The sequence below is a fragment of the Sciurus vulgaris genome (assembly GCF_902686455.1).
Source record: "Sciurus vulgaris genome assembly, chromosome: 5".
Lineage (NCBI taxonomy): Eukaryota > Metazoa > Chordata > Mammalia > Rodentia > Sciuridae > Sciurus > Sciurus vulgaris.
The window spans coordinates 137,888,046-137,900,993 of NC_136465.1; positions in this window are offsets into that span (position 1 = coordinate 137,888,046).

Here is a 12,948-nt window from a genome sequence, read left to right on the forward strand (position 1 = left end):
ACTAACGAGAGAAATTAAAGAACACTTAGAAGATGGAAAGATCCTCCCATGTCTTGGATAGGAAGAATTAATATTGTCAAAATGGCCATACTACCCTAAAGTGCTATACAAATTCAATGCAATTCCAATTAAAATTCCACATGACATTACCTTACAGAAATAGAGCAAGCAATTATGAAATTCATCTGGAAGAATAAGAAACCCAGAATAGCTAAAGCAATCCTTAGCAGGAAGAGTGAAACAGGGGATATTGCAATACCGGATCTTCAACTATACTACAAAGCAATAGTAACAAAACAGCATGGTATTGGTACCAAAATAGAAAGGTACATCAATGGTACAGATAGAGGACACGGACACAAACCCAAATAAATACAATTTTCTCATATAGACAAAGGGGCCCAAAAATATACATGGAGGAAGAATGACGCTGTCTTCAAACAAATGGTGCTGGGAGAATTGGGAATCCATATGCAACAGAATGAAAACTAAACCCATATCTCTCACCATGCACGAAACTAAACTCAAAATGGATTAAGGACCTCGGCATCAGGACCAGAGACCCTGCAGATTATAGAAGAAAAAGTAGGTCCAAATCTTCACTTGTGGTCTCGGATCAGACTTCCCTTAACATGGACTCCCATAGCACAAGAAATAAAGCTAGAATCACCCCAGGGGATAGATTCAACTAAAACGCTTTCTCTCAGCAAAGGAAACTATCAGCAATGCAAAGAGAGAGCCTACAGAGTGGGAGAATATCTTTGCCAATCCTACTTCAGATAGAGCACTAATCTCCAGAATCTATAAAGAACTTCAAAACACTCTACTCCAAGAATCAAATAATCCAGAAGACAAATGGGCAAGGAAATGAATAGACACTTCCACAGAAGAAGATCTACAAGGCAATCAACAAACATATGGAAAATGTTCAACATCTCTAGTAATAAGAGAAATGCAAATCAAAACTACCCTAAGATTCCATCTCACCCCAATTAGAATGGTGATTATCAAGAATACGAGCAACAACAGGTGTTGGCAAGGATGTGGGGAGAAAGGTACATTCATACATTGCTGGTGGGACTGCAAATTAGTGCAGCCACTCTGGAAAGCAGTGTGGAGATTCCTTAGAAAACTTGGAATGGACCCTCCATTTGACTCAGCCATCCACTCCTTGGCCTATACCCAAAGGACTTAAAATCAGCATACTACAGAGATACAGCCACATCAATGTTCCTAGCTGCTCAATTCACATTAGCCAGACTGTGGAACCAACCTAGATGCCCTTCAATTGATGAGTGGATAAAGAAACTGTGGTAATATATACAATGGAATATTACTCAGCCATAAAGAATGATAAAATTATGGCATTTGCAGGCAAATGGATGAAATTGGAGAATATTATGCTAAGTGAGAGAAGCCAATCTCAAAAAGCCAAAGGACAAATGATATCGCTAATAAGTGGAGGATGACACATAATGGGGGGAGGGAAGGATTAGTGTTAGGGTTAGTGTTAGGGTTAGGGAGGGGGGCAAGTATGGAGGAAGGAAGCACTGTATAGAGGGAAAAGAGGGGTGGGAGGGGTGGGGGAGGGAGGGAAAAAATAACAGAATAAAAAAAAAAAAAAAAGAAACTCTAGCCAGAGCAATTATGTAGACTAAAGAAATTAAAGGCATACGAATAGGAAAAGAGGAACTTAAGCTGTCACTATTTGCAGATGACATGATTCTATATTTAGAGGATCCAAAAACCTCCTCCAGAAAACTTCTAGACCTCATCAATGAATTCAGCAAAATAGCAGGCTATAAAATCAACATGCATAAATCTAAAGCATTTTTTATATGCAAGCAATGAAACAGCTGAAAGGGAAATGAGGAAAACAACTCCATTTGCAATAGCCTCAAAAAAAAAATAAAATAAAATACTTGGGCATCCATCTAACCAAAGAGGTAAAAGATCTCTACGATGAAAACTACAAAACATTGAAGAAAGAAATTAAGGAAGACCTTAGAAGATGGAAAGATCTCCCATGTTCTTTGATAGGCAGAATTAATATTGTCAAAATGGCCATACTACCAAAAGTGCTATACAGATTCAATGCAATTCCAATTAAAATTCCAATGACATACCTTACAGAAATAGAGCAAGCAGTCATGAAATTCATCTGGAAGAATAGGAAACCCAGAAGAGCTAAAGCAATCCTTAGCAGGAAGAATGAAACAGGGGATATCGCAATACCAGAACTTCAACTATACTACAAAGCAATAGTAACAAAAACGGCATGGTATTGGCACCAAAATAGACAGGTAGATCAATGGTACAGAATAGAGGACACGGACACAAACCCAAATAAATACAATTTTCTCATACTAGACAAAGGTGCCAAAAATATGCAATGGAGAAAAGAGAGCCTCTTCAAGAAATGGTGTGGGAAAACTGGAAATCCATATGCAACAGAATGAAACTAAACCCCTATCTCTCACCCTGCACAAAACTCAACTCACAATGGATCAAGGACCTTGAAATCAAACCAGAGATCCTGCATCTTATAGAAGAAAAAGTAGGTCCAAATCTTCACCTTGTTGGTCTAGGATCAGACTTCCTTAACAGGACTCCCATAGCACAAGAAATAAAAGCAAGAATCAATAACTGGGATAGATTCAAACTAAATAGCTTTCCCTCAGCAAAGGAAACTATCAGCAATGCAAAGAGAGAGCCTACAGAGTGGGAGAATATCTTTGCCACTCATACTTCAGATAGAGCGCTAATCTCCAGAATATATAAAGAACTAAAAAAACTCTACACCAAGAATACAAATAATCCAATCAACAAATGGGCTAAGGAAATGAACAGACACTTCACAGAAGAAGATGTACTAGCAATCAACAGATACATGAAAAAATGTTCAACATCTCTAGTAATAAGAGAAATGCAAATCAAAACTACCCTAAGATTCCATCTCACCCTAATTAGAATGGCGATTATGAAGAATACGAGCAACAACAGGTGTTGGTGAGGATGTGGGGAAAAAGGTACACTCATACATTGCTGGTGGGACTGCAAATTAGTGCAGCCACTCTGGAAAGCAGTATGGAGATTCCTTAGAGAACTCGGAATGGACCTACCATTTGACTCAGCTATCCCACTCCTTGGCCTATACCCAAAGGACTTAATCAGCATACTACGAAGATACAGCCACATCAATGTTCATAGCTGCTCAATTCACAATAGCCAGATTGTGGAACCAACCTAGATGCCCTTCAATTGATGAATGGATAAAGAAACCGTGGTATATATATACAATGGAATATTACTCAGCTATAAAGAATAATAAAATTATGGCATTTGCAGGCAAATGGATGAAATTGGAGAATATCATGTTAAGTGAGATAAGCCAATATCAAAAATCCAAAAGAGGAATGATCTCACTGATAAGCGGATGATGACACTTAATTGGGGGTGGGAGGGCGGCATGAATGGAGGAAGGAGGGACTATATAGAGAGAAAAGAGAGTTGCGAGGGGTGGGGGGGACAGAACAACATAACGGAATGAATTAAACATCATTACTCTATGTAAATATATGAATATGCAAATGGTATGCTGTTACTCCATGTAGAAACAGAAACAACATGTATCCCATTTGTTTACAATAAAAATAAATTTAAAAAAAAAAAATAAATAAATAAATAAAAGTTTAAAAAATGTTTAGTTTCAATACTGTATAAAACTCAAGATTCCTTTGATAAAAATCTTTTATAAGCTGCACACTTGATTTAAGTATAAACATGGCAATAAATTATCCCTAATGAGAATTATAGATAAAAATGTAAACATTTGTCAGTAAGACAATGATATTAAAAGATTTGTGCTAGGCAGGCACAGTGGTATACTCCTGTAATCCCAGCAGCTCAGAAGGCTGAGGCAGGAGGATCACAAGTTCAAAGCCAGCCTCAACAATTCAGCAAGGCCCTAAGCAACTTAGTGAGACCCTGTCTCAAAATAAAAAATAAAAAGGACTGGGATGTGGCTCAGTGGTTCTGAGCCCCTGAGTTCTTAATCCCTAGTACTGGAAAAAATAAAAATAAAAGAAGATTTGCATTATACTCAATTTGGCTGTAATGTTTCTATTCCATTTATAGGGTCTCCCTGTGTCCACCAGATGGCAGACAATTCACAACATTACAGATAAGCAAAACCTTCATTTCTGCAATGCTGAACAATAATCTTTGAAATGTTTTAAATCACATTTGATTATACAACAAATGCAGAAGCAAATTTGCAACTTTGTATTACACTTTTTCTTTTCTCCCTTCCAACCCACATCTCCTCTTGGGGATGTAGGGAGCTGTATCTTACTGTTCTTTCCCAGTATTTTCATTCAGGTAGTCATCTGAATTTGAACTTGGTTAAAAGTGAACTTTTGATCTTTCCTTTCCCTTCAATTCTACTTCTCTTTCGGACTTCTTTCTAGATGCTCATCCCAGAAAATGGGAAATTATCCTTGATAATTTCATTTTTCTTAACTTCTGTGTCTAATTCATGATCACATCTTCATTCTTATGGGTAATCTTTTCTTAGGATGCTTGTGAAAGTCTCCGAACTCAACTCTCTTGTCTCCACAGAGTAAAAACAACATTTTTAAAAAATGTAATTTAGAACATATTATGCTAACTACTTCTATGGCTTCCCTTTCATTTAGGATAAATCTAGCATTTTTAAAGTGACCTGCATGTTCTGACCTCTTTGTACCTAGGTAACCTCATTTTCTGCCACCCTTGCTTAGTCATTCTAGCTCAATGATCATATCAATTTCTCAAATATACTGGGCATCTAGCATAATACTTGGCTCAAATACAGATTCCTTCCCATACTATTGCCCTCAGAACAGATTTGTAAAATTAAACCACAGATGAAAAACTAAATTTAGAAAACTTTTGATCATAAAGAAAAATCTTCTTTATGATTGACCTTTTTTTCTTTAAAATTATTGTACTATTGACTTTTATTTATTATAGCAGGTTTCAGAATGAACCAGTCAATATAAGCAGAGAAAAGGCAAGCAATAAACTATATTGTAACACTGTACACAGCTGCTTGGTTTGAAGTGTGGTGCAGATGCTCTCAACAGAGTCCTTAGCATCATAATCAGCACGCTACCTACCACAAGAACCTACTTGTCTATTTGAGGGATGTTAAGGCACATCTTATATTAAAAGATATAAAAGTCCATTGGGAGCTGGGTGCAGTGGCACACACCTGTAATCTTAGCACCTCGGGAAGCTGAGACAGGAGGGTCGTTGAGTTCAAAGCCAGCCTCAGTAAAAGCGAGGCACTAAGCAACTCAGTGAGACTCTGTCTCTAAATAAAATACAAAATAGGGTTGTGGATGTGGCTTAGTGGTGGGTGCCTCTGGGTTCAATCCCCAGTATTGGGATAAAAAAAAAAAAAAAAAAAAAAGTCCCTTGGGAGTAATTTTGAAGGAAACTTTAAGATGCTGCTTAAGTCTAAAGACAAGTGTCTATGACTATAACATAATGAGTTCTTATAAAGAACTGAGGCACTTAGCAGAGTCACTGGTTTTTGTCATCAGTGAGGAACAAAAGAAGGATCATGGAACAGAACCAGAACCCGAGTGGCAGATCATTGTTGGGGGGTGGGGGGCCACAGGAACCAGTGCACTCACTGCCTAGAACCAAGAGTGTCCCATAGAAAAATCCACCAAAAAAATTCACTTTTCTTTTAAAAGCTCCTTGGAGCCTATTTGGGAAATCAACTAAAATTCAGTCTCAAAGTCCCCTGTCTCCCAAATATTAGCATGTGCACTCCAAGAGTGAAAGGAGTGCTAGGGAATGAAGTTGATCAAAGTATGTTAGCAAGTATCGATTAACAAAAAAGAAATACGATATGGCAAAATTTGCTCTAAAATCCTGGCAGATTTCTGCTTTTATGAGAATTATGTTCATAAAAAGTAATGTGCTACCCAAATGATCATCTTTAGCTGCAAGGAAAACACTTTTTAAAGTTTTTTACATTGTCATCCAAAACCAAATTGGAGCTAACTGGAAATGTAGCTCAGTGGCAGAGAACTTGCCTAGCATGCACCAAGTCCTGGGTTCAATCCCTAGTATGGGGAAAAAAACAAAACAAAACAAAAAAAAAAAAAAAAAATGGATATCTGTCTGAAAGGAAGAAGTAGCAAATGGATAATAATGGATATGGAGAATGAGAAATTCACAAGATAATAAGGCCTGAGAAAAGGGAGTGAAAATGAATCCATGCATTGACAGCCTTCAACTCCCAAGATAAATGTTTTCCAGGTGCCTGCTGCAGGCAGGGAGGAGGAGCTTTCTCGTCCTTAAAAGAAACAGCCTCTAAGAGGCTTCTCTAGAACTAGGAACTTCTAGGAACTTCTCTAGAAGTTCAACATTCCTGAGTGCCCAAGGAAATGGATATGTTCACTAGGCCACTCCTCAAAATAATCTATATAAACACAGTCCCTTTCTTTGTTCATTGGCTCATTTTCCACCAGGAAAGTGGGTCCACGGGTGCCATTTCATCCCTGCACCCCTTTTTCCTGAATAAACAGCTTAGATGACTCGTGAGATTTGCGTCCTGCCCAGTCTTTTTGTGCTAAAAGATAATGAGTATGTCTATTCCTTTGCTGGATTTTGTTGACCCTGTGGCAATCTTTGTTATAGTGTTTAACATACCACATTGCAAATGTGTATTTTTAGATTTCTGTATCCCATCATTCACAGTATTTTGAACACAGTATGTACACCATATTTGTTGATGATTTATTATTGAATGTTTTCTTGTGGATCCATTTATTTTGAGTAAAAATTAGGTTAAATTTGTTACCATTAAAAATTAGGAGGAGGAATTTAGAAAAAATCACTAGAAAATGTTAGCATATGTAATTTTTCCTTGATATTTTACATTTTTATAATATTTAAATTTTAATTGATTTTAGTATGTGAAAAAAACCCTACTTCTCACACAATAAAATAGTAACTAGAACACAAAAATTTTTTTAGCATGTTTGGGCTGCTAAAACAAAATACCACAGACTGGGTTGGATGGTCTATAAACAACAGAACTTTGTTTCTGAGTCATCTCCCACATGGACTTAAGAAGTATTGAAAACCCTGTGGTTGGTTGTGGCTGCACATTGAATTCATAATGTTCAAGCAATTTTATTGGTAAGAAGTTGGTTTTCTTTTTATCTTTTTATTTCTGGCTTCCTATCTACTGGTTCTAAATTGAGAGAAGAGTTAAGACAAGAACAGCTGCCACTGCCTACGCCCATTAATGATAGGAAAATACTAAATTTTTGTAGACAACTCTGTCCAAAAGTGTTTAATGAGAACTTAAGTCTAGCAAAATAAATGGATAATGAAATCTTGCCAGTCTAACAATAAAAGAATAAAAGATCTCAGAAAAGAATGATAGTAAATATCAGAGAGTCAACAAACACACATGTACACAAAAAGGAATTTGTTCATTTCTTCATGAATACCTACTGTATGTGAGGTAATATTCCACAAAGAATATTATAGACTTGTAATATTTTAAATAAAAGTTTCTTGGTACTCTGATTTGATTGTTCAACTTTTTAAAAAGGTTTTTTTTTTTTTTTTTCTGTAGTTGTAGATGGACGGCATGCCTTTATTTATTTATTTTTATGCAGTGCTAAGGGTAGAACCCAGTGACTCACACATGCTAAGCAAGTGCTCTGCCACTAAGCCACAACCCCAGCCTGTTTGACTTTTGAATTATTATAATGATCAAAGGTAAAGCAATATGTTTTTTAAGTTGATGATTCAGTCAGTATAGTAACATTTGAGTGCTTACTATTGTCAGGCAAGCAGTTTTTATACAATATCTGATTGAGTCCTCAAAACAACTCTATGAGACAATACCTCAGAAAAGTCTAGGTTATGTTACAGTTGAAAAAATAAGTCAACTGCTTAACTGAATAGATTAATTTCTTTTTCTCAAAAAGTTGGCTCTGGGATTGGAGATATAGCTTATTTGGTAGAGTGCCTGCCTTGCATGCACAAGGCCCTGGGTTTAATCTCTAGCACACAAAAAAAAGTTGGCTCTGTTTGCAGGCAACTCTCCAGGCAACTGTCCTGTAGGTCATGACATGATAATCCAGGCTGCTTCAACCTTGTGGTGCTACCCTTTTAACATATTCTTGTCCAGATTGCCACAGTAGAGGAAGAAAGGGAATTTCATATCAGCTTTTCACTGCCTTATCCCAAAAGTGACACGTATCAGTTCTTAATAGTTCACTGACCAGTCTGAGTCACATGGTTCCACCTAATTGCAGGGTCAATGAGAATTGCAGTAAATCAGCTGTGCACACAGAAGGGGAAAATAACGGAATGCTGTTTAACAATAGTAAAATATACCATAAAGTGCAATTATTACTGTTCTCTTTTTTTATAGGTGAGTAAATAGAAACTTAAAAGTTAAGTAATTCATCCAAGGCTACACACAAGATAAGCAGGGGAAATTTTAGATAAACCTGGGCAGCCTGACTCCAGAGTTTGTGCTTAATCTCTATTCTACAATACCTCCCAGCACCATAGTTGAACTCTGGCAGTACCTAGCCACACTAGGGATATTTAATTAAACTTATATAAATTTAATTCGATTCAAATAATTTGCTGAACTCTTTCTTTGTGCCAGTATTGCAGTTGTATCTGGAGGAGGGTTGGACTATTTAACCATCTAGATCACATCCAACTTTGATATGGCGATATAGATAAATAGGACAAATGTGATGGTTAATATCAACTAGGCAATTAATGATGCTCAGTTATTAAACATTCTGGATGTTATGTGAAGGTATTTTCGGATGAGATTAACATTAAATCAGTGGACTCTGAGTAAAGCAGATTACTATTCAGAATGTGGGTGGACCTCATTCAATGGGTTGAAGGCCTGGTAGACCAAAGACTGACTTCCCCAGAGCAAGAAGTAATTCTACCAGTATCTTGCCTTTGGACTTGAACTGAAATCTTCCCTAAGTCTCCAGAGTTGCATTTCTTTAAAATAATCTCTTCTCTCTCTCCCTCTCTCTCTCTCATACACACACACACACACACACACTTCTTCTTGGCTTTGTTTCTCTGGTGAACTCTGACTAAGCTTAAAAATTAGCCTCCATAAAAGAAGGTTAGGAAATGATACAGATGCTCTTTGAATTATGATAGTTATATTCCAATAAAACTATCAAATTGAAAATACCTTAAGTTGAAAGTGCACAGTAACCCTACTGCCCATTATTGCTTGGTAGCACAGTGTACTGAAGTGTTTTGGTTGCTTACTCTCAGCTTGTGGCTGCTTCCCAGCAACACAAAGGAGTATCATACCACAAATCACTAGCCCAGGAAAAGATCAAACTTCAAAGTTCGAATTATGGCTTCTACTGAATATTTTCAGTTTTGCACCACTGAAAAGTTAAAAAAAAAATCAATAAGTTGAACTATTTTCATTGGAGTATCATCTGTACCAGTTAAGAACAAGAGCTGAAAGCCAAGCATGGTGGTACAGGCCTATAATTCCAGCAACTTGAGAGACTGAAACAGGAGGATTTCAAGTTTGAGACCAAACTCATCAACTTAGTAAAATCCTGTTCAAAATAAAATTTAAAGTGGGGTGTGGATGTAGCTCTGTTGTAGCTCACGTGATGCGTGGGGTCCTGGGGTTCAATCCCCAATACTATACACAAATGCACACAAAAACCAATGCAGTCCCTATTTACTTTGCTCATAGAACGCTAAATGAAAGAGTGGAATTCTAGAACAAACTATACAAGAAGCCCATGTTTATTATTCTTTTTATAATATAAGAAATTTAAAATTCATTAATTATAAAATAAACCCTGAAAAAATAAAACAATCTGCCACATGTTGACCTCAGAATGTAGTTTTATAATCTGTATATTTTGCAGAGTGTTTCAATTACTTTCACAAATTCAATTGTTTTCACATTGTGAGAATATATTGCTAGGTTTTAATTATCATTTTAGAAGGAATTCACCTCTCCTATACAACCTAATGCTAACAATCACAACTTTTGTTTTCTTGTACAGGATACTGTTTTTGAAGTATTTAGTTGCCCTCTGCTGGCCACACATTTGCAGAATTCTGAAAAGAAAAATTTTCTAGATTGCACATGATAGTGATAAACTTCTGAAAAGATATATTCAACTTTTTCATCAAATGAATTCTTAATGGGTTTCTGGTGCTTCAATTGAGATATGTAGTTTAATCCAAAGTTCTTCTAAACAAAGTACTCTTCTTTTTTTATAATACATGTGTCATATTTTACGTCTCTTCAAATCCTTTTATGAAACCACACATGAATAATTTACCAAATTGAGAAGGGAAAAAAAAACACTTGTTCAAGAATCTCAAACCTTATATTTATCCTGTCTCTGCTACCATCTCTGTGACCAATCCTTGACAGGACACTTTTACCTTTTCTTCAAGTCTACTTCCTTGTCTATACAATGAAGTATAATCGACATAAAAGACTATACATAAAGTGTATAATTCAATAACTTTTGATATATGCATGCAACTGTGAGACCAACCCTACAAACAAGATATAGTGAATGTTTTTATCACTCCCAAAATCTCTATATGCCATTTTGTAATCCTTTCTCCTGCCCCTCTCAGGACCCTCCCATCCTCAAGTAACCACTGATCTTCTGTCTGTCACTATAAAATAGTTTGCATTTTCCTAGAATAGAAAATAATTTTTAAGTTCATTAGAGACCAAAATGAAATATGGAAAACACTTAAATGCTCTTTAAATGTTAAGAACAACGACAACATTGAGTTTCCCAGGACTAGTAGACTGCCTTACATCCATGAAGCCCTGGGTTCAGTCCCCAGTACTAGGGAAGAAAAAAATTGAGTTTCCTTATCATAAAACCCGAGGCAGCAGTGTGATCCCGTGGCTAAAGCCTCAAGATTTTGAGTCATCAGTTGTGAGCCTGGGTCTTGGCTCTATTATTTATTGGCATGACCTTGGGCAAATTACTCAACATTCTAACTTGGGTTGATAGTTTCCCCATACTAAAGGAAATGGATAATAATAGCATCTGTCCTCTTAAGGAGATTGTGAAATTGTATATAAGCACTTAGCTCACCACTGGGACTGTGCAAGCAAAGCACTCAACCAATGGTAGACATTTCACAGAACTCTACCCCAATTCTAAGAAAAGGAAATGAAAATCCTGACCATATAGCCCCTGTTAATTTTAATGCAATCATTTTAAGTGGAACATGAGGATTTTTGTAGATCAATTTTGAAACATGGTATCCAGCTGACTCTGACTCAAGTCCTTTTTCTTTTTATTAACCTTTATTTATATTATGTGGTGCTGAGGATCAAACTCAGGGCCTCACCTGTGCTAGGCAAGTGTTCTACCACTGAGCCACAACTCCAGACCCTCAAGTCCTTTTCTTAAGCAACCCATTTGGGCCTCTTTCTCAAAACTCCTTTCCCAACTGCCACTATATCCCCTTCTTTGTAATCCCATCCCCAAACATTATGACCTGACAGTCATCTCATTTCACCTTTGTGATTTGATAAATAATGGCCAGAGGAGAGTAGAATGATAGGAACTCAATCAGAATAGAGTGAATGAAAATTGACACTTGAGGTGGTAGTTACCATGGAAATAGAGGTAAATGAAGAAACTGAATGATAAACATTCTTTGATGGTTTTCTCCTTTATATTAAGTGTTGCTGTTATTCGTTTTGAACAGTCAAATTCTGCCAAGTTCATACCTAATAAAGGTCTCTCCCTACAACAGAAACTACTTGAGGTTCAGCTGCCAGCCTAGCCCATACTAGTCAGTTAATATCTGGAACTGATTCTAACTTTATGGAAGAGAGAGCTAAGATGCTATAAATTGAAACATATAAGGAAAGTACTTTTGGCATGCTTTCTTCCATGAAGTTTTAGCACTGCATCATTAAAGATAGCCCAGAGAAATACCTGAGGAAGGGGTAGTAGCCCAGAGAAATACCTGAGGAAGGGGTAGTTCTTCATTGGGAAGAAGAATCTCTGGCCTTCCATACCTCTTATCTTGTAACATACCACTTACACACATTAATTCACTCCTATTTCTGGTTGCCTCTCAGAAATCAATACCTTATGTGCACATAGTTGATTTGGGGAAAAGATTCAAGTGAATTGGAATGGCAGATTGGTAAATCTAGAGCATGGAAATAAGTAATTAAAGAGTACTTTATCACTCTGGGCATTGCTATAGGTGATGTGGGTTCATTTTGCTAGACCTTAGAATAGCTATCTAAAATTCACCAAGAATTCTGTGCCTAAATGAAGAAGAGGGGAAAATTTATTCATTAGTTCCTTCCTCTGTTGGTCAATGTGGCAGACAGATCCTAAGACAACCCCCAATGATCCTTCTTTCTGGTATGAATGATCTTCATTAAGTTCTTCCCCTGAGTCTGGGTGTAATCTGTGAATTGCTTGCAAACAGAAGAATATAGTGAAGGTGCAAGGTGTTCCTCCCATGATTACATTAGGTCTATGGCAAATGGGATATGGGATATGATCTCCTCTCTCTCGCTCGCTCTCCCCCCTCACCTCCCTCCCTTCTCACTCCCTTACTTGCTGGCCTTGAAGAATCCAGTTTCATATGTCAAAATACATTCTACTGTCATGTATAACTAAAAGAACAAATTCAAAAAATAAGAAAAAAAAGAAGCAAGTTGCTCTGTTGTGAACTGCCTATGATGGTCACATGGCAAGGAACTCATACAGCCTCTGGACAGTGGGCAAAAAATCCCTGAAGCTTTCATTACTTGTATTACTAAATTCTCTTATAAAAATAACATGGCCCTCCACTTTACAATGTCAAATTCTGCCTTCCACATAAATTCTTTTCCATTTCCTT